General features: G+C 40.2%; 1 long non-coding RNA gene across 1 annotated transcript in view; it reads right to left on the reverse strand.

The window, feature by feature from the left end:
* Window positions 1-14,108, reverse strand: part of LOC108434879 — a 62,159-nt gene extending 48,051 nt beyond the window's left edge. The window contains exons 1-2 of the long non-coding RNA XR_001858398.1: window positions 14,012-14,108; window positions 10,112-10,248 (exon numbers count right to left, since the gene is read on the reverse strand). This is a non-coding gene — a long non-coding RNA (uncharacterized LOC108434879). The remainder of the gene's footprint in view (window positions 1-10,111; window positions 10,249-14,011) is intronic.
* Window positions 14,109-15,029: the final 921 nt, after the last annotated feature.

The raw sequence follows: 15,029 nt of genomic DNA on the forward strand, positions 1-15,029 counted from the left end.
GTCAAAACCAGTTACACTGTCTACACTAATACTGTGTCAAAACCAGTTACTATATCTACACTAATACTGTGTCAAAACCAGTTACTATATCTACACAAATACTGTGTCAAAACCAGTTACTATTTCTACACTAATACTGTGTCAAAACTGTTTACTATGTCTACACTAATACTGTGTCAAAACTAGTTCCTATTTCTACACTAATACTGTGTCAAAACTAGTTACTATATCTACACTAATACTGTGTCAAAACTAGTTACTTTGTCTACACTAGTACTGTCAAAACCAGTTCCTGTGTCTACACTAATACTGTGCCAAAACTAGTTACTATGTCTACACTAATACTGTGTCAAAACTAGTTACTATGTCTACACTAATACTGTGTCAAAACTAGTTCCTATTTCTACACTAATACTGTGTCAAAACTAGTTACTATATCTACACTAATACTGTGTCAAAACTAGTTACTATGTCTACACTAATACTGTGTCAAAACCAGTTACTGTGTCTACACTAATACTGTGTCAAAACCAGTTACTGTGTCTACACTAGTACTGCGTCAAAACTAGTTACTATGTCTACACTAATACTGTGTCAAAACTAGTTACTATGTCTACACTAGTACTGTGTCAAAACTAGTTACTATGTCTACACTAGCACTGTGTCAAAACTATTTACTGTATCTACACTAGTGCTGCGTCAAAATTAGTTACTATGTCTACACTAATACTGTGTCAAAACTAGTTACTATGTCTACACTAGTACTGCGTCTTAACTAGTTACTATGTCTACACTAGCACTGTGTCAAAACCATTTACTGTATCTACACTAGTACAATGTCAAAACCAGTTACTTTGTCTACTGTGTCTACACTCCTACTGTGTTATTGTGTTTAGTGTTTCATATTGTAGTGTCAATACTCTCTTACATTATTTACAATGCTCTGTCTATATTCATAGTTTATGTACACTTATACGCTCTCAGAAAAAAAAGGTACGGCACTGTCACTGAGGCAGTACCCCTCTTGTCACTGTGGTCGTACCCTCAGTGGTACATCCCAGTACCTTTAATCAGGGAACCTAACTGTACCATAATCCACCTAAATTATATTTTCTAAGATGTACTGACTCAACGCACCCTGTCTCATCTCCAGGCTTTTTATTTTATTGTTCTGTTTTAAAACATTAAGTTATGAAAAGGTACAAATATCTACTTTTGCACAAGGAAAAACTGATGTATGGTACTCCATTGGACCTTAAAACCTCTGCTGTACCTTTGAGGATACATTTCCATTGTTTGTACCTTGATGAATGAATCATGTACATTCATCTACATTTATTTCTACACAAGTGTTTATACTTGCACTGCAGCCACCTTAATATTGTGTTTATATTATGAATATGCTAATTTTGATTACAATTATATCATGTCTACACACTTAATATGTGTAGATATTGTGTTTACACTTATACTTTGTATACAATTATATTGTGCTCACAATCACATTGTGTCTACCTAATATTGTATTTACACCTGTACTGTGTCTACACTCATATCGTGTTTACAGGCGCACTGATTCTAGACTCGCATTGTGCCGACATTTGTAATGGGTCTACGTTCATAATCTGTCTACACTCATATTGGGTCTACACGCATACTGTGTCCACACTCATATTGTGTCTACATTCATATTTTGTCTACAATAGCATTGTGTTTACAGTTCTTTTGTATTTTTATGTGTACTGTTCATGTTACACCTATAAGTCTAGTGATTAAGCTTTTTGCTATGCTTTACATATTAATACATTATATAATTAAATTGAAGAATTGTTAATGCACATATTCTTCATCAATCAAAAACATTCTCCATTGTAACCAGAGTTTGTATATTCAGTTGTTTCTGAGCCGCATGCACATGGCATTTGTTACACCACTATGTGCTAAATGAACCCATAACTAGTTTAATGAAATGCATTTTAAGCCTAGAGGGAAATGTTGAGCTGTTTAATTCAACACTGGGGTTAATAGTTGGTAGGCAGGTGTTTTATGCATTGTAAATATATAACACCTAAAACACCTGCCTACTAACTATTATCCCCAGTGTTGAATTAAACAGTTCAACATTTCCCTGCAGAGGGGATACTATGTAAAAGTATCATGATAAAGGCACTGCAATGATTTAGTGAGTATGCTGATCTGTGAATTACTTAATGCATTAAACATAATAAAGCCATGATTCTACAGATCCACAGTGGTTTGAAGCAAAGAAGCCGCTGAGTATCACACACAGGCCCGTGATATTTAATTTAGTATATTTTGTGGAATGTGCTTTTTTAATCTCTCCCTGCATGGTGTTAGTTTACCACCCTCCTCTGGGACGACCGTTGCCAGAGTGTGCATTTTTCAAAAATCTTTAAAGTGCAATTCCTGAACAATTAATCATTTTGGGCTGCTTGTGAAAATATAAGCTTTCAAATAGCAGTTCAGTTACAAACCAAGGGGAATAACGTGAGTTAAAATGCTCCCAAAGCCACTCTGTGAGTCTGAAAAGTTCCCTCGCTACTTTCATACATCCCATAAATGATATGGTGTGGATGGTTTTGCGTCTCCTAGTCTTGAAATGTAATCTGCTCTGGACCTACAACAGCAGGCAATTTTCCTGTACCTGCTCTAAATTCTTGACTATACATAAACAGTGTATCTACAAGTAACTGCTGAATTAAGAGTATTTGCATGGTTCATAATAAGAATATATAAAAATAAATAAAAACACCTATATCTGTTTTAGTATAATTAAAGTTTCATATATGAGGCATAAAATGAAAAATCATCACTGGTTGAGATTAGAGCCTGGAGGAGATTTTGGTCTGAATGTTTTTTTTTTTCCTATTAGCAATTATATGCCAGCACTTACATTGTAACCATGACATTTCTTAAACCAAATTTTCATTGTTCTACAGTAACAAACAGCAGCCTTTTCAAAAATATGCTAAAAAATGTGCTGATTGTCATCTATCATTTTAAAGTATAGAGTAAAACAGTATATAGAGAGAATTTAAATGGGCTGCTGGTTGGTCAAGAGTGCTATATTAGTGCATTTTAAAATCTTTTTGTTGTAAATATATGTATATAAAAGTGCCGATCAGTGCATTTATTCATGTTCTTTACATATGTATCAAATTACAATGTTTGCTAAATATGGTAATTACATAGTATTTACACACTTGAAAAACTAAATGGCAGATTAACATACGATTATCAAGGCTTGATTTTATTCTTTATTGATGAGATTGATATTTGTAACAACAAAAGTGTAACAATCACACAGTATTAATTACATTTTCAAAAGTATAAAAAAGATCTTATTGCAATTCACGTGAATGAGTGAAAATAAACCAGTACTTTACAAAGTTATCACTCAATTTTTTTTAACCTTCAATTTAAACTACAACAATTGCTAAATGTTAAACAAGAGTACCTAGGACAGTAGGTCTGCTTAGCTAGCAGGCTAACAGCTTCACGCAACTAATCACACAATCTTCACACAATCTAATTAAATGCTCCACTGACACATGTTAAGAGAATAAAGACTCAAATCTGCATGAGTGAAGTAGAGTGACTGGTGTTGGAGTAACAGTCAGCCACCATGTGGTATGTTGAGCTGTTATCTTGCAACTTATGCTGGGACTAGCATTAAAGCTAACTCTATTTTGTTGTCCTAGCACTGTTAACATTGGCTAACAGTTGAACAGCTGATTGATGGTGTAGTATTTACTAAGTGATGAATGGTGAATGGTTCAGTTTCTGTTCTGCTCCATCTCGTTTTCATAAAGCCCCTCTTCTGCTAAGCCACTGTGGCCCCACTGGCTTTCTTGCAATATTCTCCTTGTTAGGAATTAAGGAATTAAACCTCCAGATATTTGAAATAATTTTTGTTTCTGTCTGCAGGAGAAACAGGAACAGCCCAATCCCACTCGCACCAGAACAATATTGGAGATATATATATATATATATATATATATATATATATATATATATATATATATATAATTAATTCGCATATAGAACCAGCTATATTTTGCAACAGAGAAATACTGTAAAAAACAAACAAAAAATAACAAAACAAATCATTGCAATAGTTAATTCATGTTATTAAGTACAATATGTACTGCATTTTAGAATCATAGTCCAGAACATAGGTGCTGATGGTTTAGCACAAAACTCATCAATAGTCCATTTCTGACCACAGAGCCACTCTTGGCTGTCAACCTAGCAGTGACAGTCATATTTGTAAAAAATAAACAGCAATATTTATGCACTCATACACCATACTTATGAACACTCTCACACCACACACACCACTATACCATTACCATTTTAATTTCAAAATTGGTCCACCATCCAAATAATATCTGGTCAACAATGGTCCTGAACAAACTGAGTCGACCTAGATGGACTTCATCCTCTCATCTCTTTGCATTTCACAAACCGTAGAAGACATCTCATTGGTCTATACTTGTGAATTGCTGTGTCATGTTTCATAAACCCAAAGTACGGGTTCCACTGGTTGGTTTAAGAATAGTTCTGCAAAGCTGCATGGCCTTCCGCCTTCATGAAAAAGAAAAAAAAAAAAAAACAGAACAAATGCAGCCGCGTATCTCACAACCACACTTGCTACCATCCCAGAAACGAACGTGTTTAAAAAGCATTGTTCCTAATGACTCTCAACAGTGCGGCAAATGAAGATTTCACATCGGCAAGTGGCTAATGAGAAAGCATAATTGTACCGTAATGGGCAACAAAGTTCTCCAGGAGGCTGGAAAGGAAAAAAAGGAAAAGTTGAAGGTCTTTAATGTGTTAAGTTGCTGTGTAATTACGTAGTGTTTTTTTAACACATTAGGCAGGAATGAGTGGAGTTAATGAATTGCTCGGGAAGCATCTGAAGACAGACTTAATTGCAAACCCAACAGTTCTAGCATCATTGTGCTGTATCCCCAGCTGAATAGCATTCTGCGGCTAGATAAACAAATTTCATGGCAGCCGCTGTGGCGTTACTTTCTGGCCAAGCATTGATACCACTGTTTATTCTCTACGATTCGCAGAGCGTGGCAGGCATAAAAATGTGGTATTAAAAAGTAAAATCCTTTATTTTCATCTCATTAATAAAACCTGAGTGGAATGCAAATGCCAAATTAGTGGAGCTAGGCTCAGTATTTGGGGCTTTAGATGAAGCCTACACTCTGACTTCAACTATTATAAGTATTACGGTTGGAAATATCATAGCATGCTTTCTATTTATTGGTTTCTCTTTAGCAAACTAGTCAGGATTCGTTGTAATGTAAATCATGGTAGCACTGCAGTTTTGGACTAACTGAAAATTTGGACTCTGAAAATTTGGTCTAGTCTACAGACAGTCTCAGGCACTCTGACAATAACCCTTTGAGAGTCTGAAAAATGGGCATCATTTATGACGTGAGGCTCAGAGCAATTTAGTTTACATAATTGGGAAATCACGATACATCAAAAAGAAGCAAAGTGACACGTGGTAATGTGAGAAAGCCGTCTGCTGGTGATCTCTAGAAAGCTGAAATGCATTTGCTATTGCCTCTTTGTATAAACTGTGGGGCGTTTGCTTAGCCAAACAACGAATGCATTGTGTGTGTAAGGGTGTTTGTGTGTGTCTGTGTGTGTATGTGTGTGTGAGATACTGAGAGAGAGAGAGAGAGAGAGAGAGAGAGCAGCTGTGTCCCCTGTCCATAGTGCCCTTCACAGCATCACTGAGACCTGTACTACATCCGCAGATGACACACGCTACTCTTACCTGAGATAAACTCAAGAGGTCAAGAGGTCACTCTCATCACTCAGACCCCACTGAATGAACAGACAACGTCTCGCAAAACATCTGGTGGCAAAATGTAACAAGTCAATACATGAAATGTAATGTATTAGCTGCTGATTTTTACCTAAAAGAAAAAAAAAAGAATAAGGAAAATAAGACACTACTGCATTACATATCACATAATCAAACAGGCCTGGTTAAAGACGAATTCCACCAATTTTTCAAAGATGCAGACTAATTATTTAAATTACATTTTCAAAAGTATAAAAAGATCTTATTGCAGTTCATGTGAATGAGTGAAAATAAACCAGTACTTTACAAAGTCGATGGTATGTTGGTACATTAAACGGATGCAAAGACTTTTTGTCTGGCTTCTTTGAAACAGTGCCATTTCTAATCAAATGAGATGCATGTCCTAGTCACTGACAATGGAATGTAATGTTGATATCTAAAAAGTTCAATGCCTCTTAAAGCACACGCACACACACACATATATATATATATATATGTGTGTGTGTGTGTGTGTGTGTGTGTGTGTGTGTGTGTGTGTGTGTGTTTCTTTTGTTTTTTTAAGTGGAGAGAGTGGAGTGGAGGAAAGAGTGGAGTGTTAAATGTGAGGTGTGGTTAGGTAAAAAAAAGTCCCTAAAGAAAACATGGAGTATATAAAAGGCTGTATTTGTTTTGTGGACATCATGACCCCCATTTCAGCATTTCACATCAAACCATTCTGAATGACTATGTTATGAACTATGCAGAAAGTTTTAAAAATCTGTTAAATTCATCTTTAAATGAACACTTTTGTCTTTGAAAGTGGTTATATGTTAACATATAAATGTTAATACATTTTATATTTGCCATGTATGTTTATTAAAATATGCTGTATATTTCCTGAGTTCAATTTCTATTTGATATCCTCCAAATTAACATATAATGTTTGGATACACATATAAAAGTACAAAAAAAAAAAACAATTCAGAATCTGAACACCCCATAAATTGGCTCAAATTCTATTTCCTTCCTTCCAGTAAAATCTCAAGACTGCCTGGCAAAGCCCTGACAGCACTCTCTGCATTGGCGGCTCATTGGCTGTGGCAGAAGGACTCATGGCGAGTGAGGGAGAGGAGGAAGATGAAAGCCGTAGTCAGTGATGTGCTTGTTGCGGCAATGACCCCTGCACCAAAAGTGACACTGGACTCACAGTAACACCTCCACAACAGTAGCACTGCCTCTCTCACTTTCACTCTCTCTCTGAGTCTGGGTACATATGTGTTTTGGTGGCTGTCACTCTCCCGACCCCATCATTAACAGTAGGTGTCTCTAATTCCTTGTCCATCCTCTGGTGGAATGGCATTCCGTTACAGATCTGTGACTGCCTGAGCTCCGGACTTCTAACCCACCAACCCCCATCCCCCAACCCTGCTCGGTCGCTAAACCCTCCACAAGCCCAATAGTTGGAGAGATAAAGCCATGGCAACGGCAGGTCAGCGGATCAGCCATATTGTTAAGATGATTGTTCTGCCAGCCTTGTGTCTCTGCTGATGTGGCTGGAGCAGGCCCTGGTGCAAAGCCGCTTTGCTGAAGGCACTTCTGGCTCTGTGAGGCTCTATTGTGTCCCCCCCCGCCCCGCCTGTTAGTGTCCGCTCTGGGCTAGCGTCTGGCCGAGGGTCTGCTGGGGGCCTCAGCGAGCCAGCCAAGCCTGAAGCCTGCACGGCTGCCATGGACCGCCGCGGAGCCTGCCGTGGCCCGCCTGGATCGGCCATTGTTCAGGGCCCCCGGCTCCTTGGTAGTGGCTGCGCTCCAGCCAAATTTCGACACAGCAGCGGGGAATTGGGCAGATTAAAGAGGACATATTTGGTACACTTCTCTCCTGGCTCTTTGTGATATCGGGAGATGAGGGTGTTTTTCACTGGGGGAGGTTTGGCAGCATTAAACTGATTTCGTTTCTGCTGCATCAATTTGGCCCAATTTTTATAATGACAATTTATTAGATTTGAATGGATGGAACAGGATTTTGCACTTCTGTAAACACATGGCTTGAATCATATGGCTGGATACATGGACCCATTGCACTGTGCACCATATAGTTCAATAGTTTTTCATGTATTCATCTCAGGCTGCTAGCTTTTGTAGGCAAACATACAAAAATGAAGCAGAATTATCACACAGCTGAGTGGAAAACGTGCTACTTAAGATTACTTCACAGTGCTGTCTATTGTTGTAGACAAATCCGTCCTGTTTTGTCACATATCCTCCCCTCCCCGAGTTTTTGAAAATGATATGATTCCTTCCCAGCAATAGTTAACCCTTCCAAAACAACTCTGGAACGAACATGCCCCTGTCGCCTCCCTCCTGCTCCTGGGCCCAAGCAGCCACAAAAAGGAGGAGGTGGGAGGGTGGTGGTGATTGGGAGGGGTTGATTGCCCCAGTATTTTCTGGGGCTAGGCTCGAGCTGCACGGGGGCTCATTTAGGGCCCTCGTCCTCAGCTGCCGTCGCTCCGCTCCCCGGTAATTAGCCCAGTTGAGGCAGCCACCTCATGTGGCTCTTCCCTGAGAGAGACACTTGACACAGGAAGACATCAGAGGGATTTTTCAGGAGGTGCCCCAACAGCTCTTAATTAACCACTTAGGTATCCCCCTCTCTTTCACTCGCTCTCATACTCTCTCTCTCTCCCTCTCTCTCTGTCTGTCTGTCTCTCTCTACCTCCCTTGCTCCCTCTCTCCTGCTCTCATTACCCCCCTCCAAATGGTGGGGGCCGCACCGCCGATCTAAACACCGGCGGGGGGAAGTGCACTATCAAAAGATCTTGTAAATGAAGGCTTGTGTAAATTATTTTTAATGATTCCCTCCTGGCACATCATTATGTTTGTAGTTACACACAGGCACTTCTGAGACGGCTCATCTTCCGCCGGGGTCAGCGGCAGGACCCGCCGTAACTAGCTGCAGTCAGTAAGTGGCTTATTAATTAGCGCTGTGGTTTTTACACAGCTCCCGGGCTCTGATGTATGGAGCTGGAATCGTAATTGTACGGATCGAGGAACGATAACCCATCTCAGGGCTACTTATGCAAATTGCCACATTAGAAAACCATTACCTATCCAAACACCGCGGCACAATGCGCATCATCATGATGGATTTTATGATAATTGCGATTTAATTTCTGCCGCCCGGAGTTTTCGGAAATGATCTGGCCATTTTTTGAGTGTGATTAATTCTGTATTAGTTGGACCCTCATCGGTGGTGGTTGGTGTAATTGATTTTTCTCAGAATTCAAATGAATACTGTCTTGGGTTTTATGAAACAGGAGATCACTTGTTGCGTCCTACTGAGAACAACGAGCCATAAGACAATTTTGCTCTTGCCGGACCCCTTGAGTGAAAATCCTTCAAGCTGAGATGGCATACATAGCCTTGTGATGGAGGAACTGCAGTCTACTGTCTTCAGCACTTTTAGCCTGCTATCAATAAGTGATGAGGCCTTCTTCAAAGGTTAAATGTTGAAAAGCAAGTTTTATTGCTTTTAACTTGATCCTAGCATGGATTATTGATACTGAAGGCCTGTGGCTTATGCTTTGTGACAAAGGATGGCGGCACATCACATCATGTCTTTCCTTATCATGTTGCTGATCAGTTCTATCATTCATGTGTCGTGCTTTTACAACTTCTTTTTTTGGTGTGACAGCAGCGGCCTACTAAAAAAAACACCATCATGAATTCAAATAACTTCAAACCAACATTCAATGAAGTGTTTTGGATGTGGTTAGTGGCCTACCTAACTAGCTTTACATAGGGAGGGCAAATGCAGCAGCAACCCACCATGACCTTGATAAATTGTGTATTTTATCTAAGGCTATAAAAGGAAAATGAGAAACGATGGTATGTTGGCACGTTAAACGGATGCAAAGACTTTTAGTCTGGCATCTTTGAAACAGTGCCATTTCTAATCAAATGAGATGTGTGTCCTAGTCACTGATAATGTAAAAACTCGATCTGCTGAAATAAAAAGAGGTTGGAAATGGGATCTGGTTTAAGGGAGAAGTGTTTACTACTACATGAATGCTGGAAACCCCCTGCTGGCCACCATTGCCTAAATAAATATTTTTTTTTAGGTGTTTTTTGTACATGTAAGATGCACCATAACAAGCTACCTTGCTAACCAGGACTTTTGAAAAAAGTATTTCCATATTATACCTGTACTTCTGTAGACATGATGGATTATAATAGTGCATAATAATGTCACTATTGCGTCAGAAACTTGATTTGATTAAAACTTACCTGTGCTCCCGTGAACATGTCTTAATAACGACTGAATGGCTCAGCAGTGTTCTCCCCAGAGCAGAAAGTCAGCAAATCCTTGAACATGGAAGACATAACCTAGGCTTTTTTGCAGCCAGAGTCAGGATGGTTCTGTTCTGTCAGCAGCAAGAAGGTAAGAAAAGCTGTCATATTGTGCCTTTAAAGCAAATGTCTTTAATTGCATCCCCAGATATAACAATTCTGACCCAACTGAGGCTGCGTTGGCTGGTTAGCTATCTTGCTAGCTTAGTTTACAAGTATACTACTACACTGAGCAGTGATATGAAACATACTGCATTGGTATATACATACAAAACTCACAAAAACAATGACAATTACACAGAATCTTGTCTAAAATGAAAATCCAAGCAAATGTGCATTGTAGATGTTAGCATACGTGCAAATATTGTAGAGCTAGCTAGCAAAAGTTACAATAGTAAACTATGCTAGTGTAAACTGGCAGGTATAGAAAACAAAAAGCAATCAACACATTAACGTATCACTATATTTGAAGTTTGCTCATGGTAGTTTATGCTGGTATAACAGGAGTATGCTGGCCTGGTGCAGGTTTAGCTGGTGTATGCTGGTGTGTGCTGGTCTGGTGTTGGTTTAGCTGGTGTGTGCTGGTCTGGTGTTGGTTTAGCTGGTGTATGCTGGTCTGGTGTTGGTTTAGCTGGTGTATGCTGGTGTGTGCTGGTCTGGTGTTGGTTTAGCTGGTGTATGCTGGTCTGGTGCTGGTTTAGCTGGTGTGTGCTGATCTGGTGCTGGTTTAGCTGGTGTGTGCTGGTGTGGTGCCGGTTTAGGTGGTGTATGCTGGTCTGGTGCTGGTTTAGCTGGTGTATGCTGGTCTGGTGTTGTTTTATTTGGTGTATGCTGGTCTGTTGTTGGTTTAGTTGGTGTATTCTGGTCTGGTGTTGTTTTATTTGGTGTATGCTGGTCTGGTGTTGGTTTAGCTGATGTATGCTGGTCTAGTGTTGGTTTAGCTGGTGTATGCTGGTCTGGTGTTGTTTTATTTGGTGTATGCTGGTCTGTTGTTGGTTTAGCTGGTGTATTCTGGTCTGGTGTTGTTATATTTGGTGTATGCTGGTCTGGTGTTGGTTTAGCTGGTGTATTCTGGTCTGGTGTTGTTTTATTTGGTGTATGCTGGTCTAGTGTTGGTTTAGCTGGTGTATTCTGGTCTGGTGTTGTTTTATTTGGTGTATGCTGGTCTGTTGTTGGTTTAGCTGGTGTGTTCTGGTCTGGTGTTGTTTTATTTGGTGTATGCTGGTCTGGTGCTGGTTTAGCTGGTGTATGCTGGTCTGGTGCTGGTTTAGCTGGTGTATCCTGGTCAGGTGTTGGTTTAGCTGGTGTATGCTGGTCAGGTGTTGTTTTATTTGGTGTATGCTGGTCAGGTGTTGGTTTAGCTGGTGTATGCTGGTCTGGTGCTGGTTTAGCTGGTGTATCCTGGTCTGGTGCTGGTTTAGCTGGTGTATGCTGGTCAGGTGTTGTTTTATTTGGTGTATGCTGGTCAGGTGTTGGTTTAGCTGGTGTATACTGGTCAGGTGTTGGTTTAGCTGGTGTATGCTGGTCTGGTGCTGGTTTAGCTGGTGTATCCTGGTCAGGTGTTGGTTTAGCTGGTGTATGCTGGTCAGGTGTTGTTTTATTTGGTGTATGCTGGTCAGGTGTTGGTTTAGCTGGTGTATGCTGGTCTGGTGCTGGTTTAGCTGGTGTATCCTGGTCTGGTGCTGGTTTAGCTGGTGTATGCTGGTCAGGTGTTGTTTTATTTGGTGTATGCTGGTCAGGTGTTGGTTTAGCTGGTGTATACTGGTCAGGTGTTGGTTTAGCTGGTGTATGCTGGTCAGGTGTTGGTTTAGCTGGTGTATACTGGTCAGGTGTTGGTTTAGCTGGTGTATGCTGGTCAGGTGTTGGTTTAGCTGGTGTATGCTGAGCTGGTGCTGGTTTAGCTGGTGTATGCTGGTCAGGTTATGCTTTAGCTGGTGTAAGCTGAGCTGCTGCTGGTTTAGCTGGTGTATGCTGGTCAGGTGTTGGTTTAGCTGGTCTATGCTGGTCAGGTGTTGGTTTAGCTGGTGTATGCTGGTCAGGTTATGCTTTAGCTGGTGTATGCTGAGCTGGTGCTGGTTTAGCTGGTCTATGCTGGTCAGGTGTTGTTTTATTTGGTGTATGCTGGTCAGGTGTTGGTTTAGCTGGTGTATGCTGGTCTGGTGTTGGTTTAGCTGGTGTACTGGTTGGTGCTGGTTTAGCTGCTCACCCAGTAAACTTGGATTAAAGTTATCTGGTTGTGGGAGGAGTCCTGTGCTTTTTGAAATGCCTCCCAATTCAGGAAACTCGAAAATCTCGGTCAGAGAGGAGATCTAGTTTTACACGATGACCATCCAGCCATGGTTGGATCCGGGATTGTTTTTTTTTTTTTTTTTTAAGCCTCTCAGGGCTGGAACGCAATCAACATCTGTTAATTTTCGTCTATTAAACGGTTTGTGGCGAACACACCACCGCGATGTTTTGTTTGTAGGGCTGGACTGAGACTTATGACCGTAATCCATCATCTTCCTGTCATAATTTTATGTGTTGTCTGTGGATTCTCCGCAGCCCAGAGCAAGAGTATTACAAGCCCTTGTCTAAGTTATTGACCAGCTGCTCCAGTGCCCAGCTGAAGAGTTCATTGTGTTTCTGTTTTTTTTTCTCCTACTGGCTCTGCTTTTCCGAATATCACACTGTTGCTCACTCAAAGCCAAGCATAATACAAACCGTATGTCCCGAGAAGCTATCAGTTGCATTAACCGTGTCTGAATATTTTAGCAGGCTTCACCCCATCACACATAGCCTACACACGCACACACACGCACACGCGCACACACACACGCACACGCGCACACACACACGCACGCACACACACGCACGCACACACACTGCTCAAACTCGACTTCATAACACTTGGCCCTGTCTTGTCCACTGAACAGCACATTTTCTATGTCAACCCTTATCTGGCATATTAATGTGTATATTTTATGCTCTAAACAATACAATGCAGATTTCTTTCTGAAGCGAGCAGTTGGCAAATACTACATGATAGATGTGTAGACAGCTGCTGGCTGATCTGTGCCACAGAATACCTGAGGCTCACCAATAAATGTGTTTATCTCAGATCCGCCTTTAATGCCTGTGCTAGGCTGCAGGGCTTTCCACGCCAGAGAAAGATAATAAAGCTGCATCTGATTCAGCACATGCTGATTCCAACAGGATTACTACAGGAGCTTTCCTGAAAGCCTGTAATAATAATAATAATAATAATAATAATAATAATAATAATAATAATAATAATAATAATAAAGAAAAATACACACAGCGTTAAAAATAACGGCAAATTATATATTATTATTATTATTATTATTATTATTATTATTATTATTGTTATTATTATTATTATTCAATGTAAGGATGTAATGATACGATTCTTATCTCATTAGTATAATAATAATAATAACAACAATAATAATGTTATCAATAATGTATTATTAGGATAAAGAACTACTAGTATAATTATTTAACATGTAATTAAACACTTAATGAATTACAAATATGTAAAATATGATAAACGGATAATAATAATAAAATAAAAAATAGTAATAGACGTTGTTGTTGTTGTTTTCCTGGTGAGAGGTGCCAGCGCTCCTGCCCGTTACAGAGGAGCTGTGTGACAGAGCGAGCGGTCTGGCTCTGGAGGAGATGAACAGGAGGTAAAGTGCTGCTTCTCCTGCGCGCGCAGAGCGCTGAGCGCTGACGGACGCGCGCTGTTTTTCTAAAAGAGCCTCTGTTTATTCTGCTGCTAACGATCCGCATCCTACAGACAGTCGCCCCTCAGGAGGAGAAGCGCTCACTCACTTTTGGCAGTCGGTGTCCGCTGTGAAAGCCATTAGACGAGCGCGGCCCTCTCTCTCCCCGCGCCGCGCGCTGGATGTGTGGAGCTGTTTGAGGGACGGCGCTGTTTCTCGCAGAATGACTCTGTCACCGCCGGTTTGATGAAACAATTAACAGTGTATGAGTGCGTGGGGCTGTTATTTTCATCCCTCCCCCGCTCCTCCATACACACAACACAGAGAGATCAGAACAACACACACACACACACACACACACACACACACACACACACATGCACACATGCACACACACACGCACTCATATACTGTATATCCATACACATACAGTACCGTGCAAAAGCCATTAAGTACAAGATATACATTTCTCAGCAACAGAAAAAGGAAAAAAAAAAAACAGAAACAATATTTAACCGAATATTATCCATACATTTTAACAACTCAATATAATTTCAACATTTTCAGTATTTAGTGTGTTCACAATGTACCTTTATACAGCTTTTTGGGGGCGAAATCTGCAGGGATTTTTTCACTCTTGCAGAGTTCTATCTTAGAGCTTGGTTGTATTTTCTGCTTCTCACATCCAAGTAAGCCCAAACACATTCAGTGATGTTGAGGTCTGGACTTTAGGGTGGTCAGTACATTGTTCTGAGATCACAGCTTCTTTATTTCCTTTTCTCAGTAAGAGTGAATTTTTCAGATCTGAAGCAAGAGTGGAGCTTGATTTTCTCCTCTGTCTCTAAGATCAGTGCTTCAGAGGCCCAGATTCCTGTTTTGAACTAAAAGAGTTTTGCACAGTATGAAACTTTTAAAGTCTCAAAATATACCATTTACTCCCCAGTCCATACAGGGACACTAAGCTACAAAATCATTCCATTATTAGTTCATTGTTTTTTTGATGTTGCACATTCTACACATTTACATTTATTTTTCTATCCAGCCTGCAGTTTAATTTCACTCATTGATGATGGAATTACTAGGAGTTTTTCTGTCTGGACTGCTTTTTGAATGAGGCACAATACAGG

The sequence above is a fragment of the Pygocentrus nattereri genome, chromosome 3 (genome assembly GCF_015220715.1).
Source record: "Pygocentrus nattereri isolate fPygNat1 chromosome 3, fPygNat1.pri, whole genome shotgun sequence".
Lineage (NCBI taxonomy): Eukaryota > Metazoa > Chordata > Actinopteri > Characiformes > Serrasalmidae > Pygocentrus > Pygocentrus nattereri.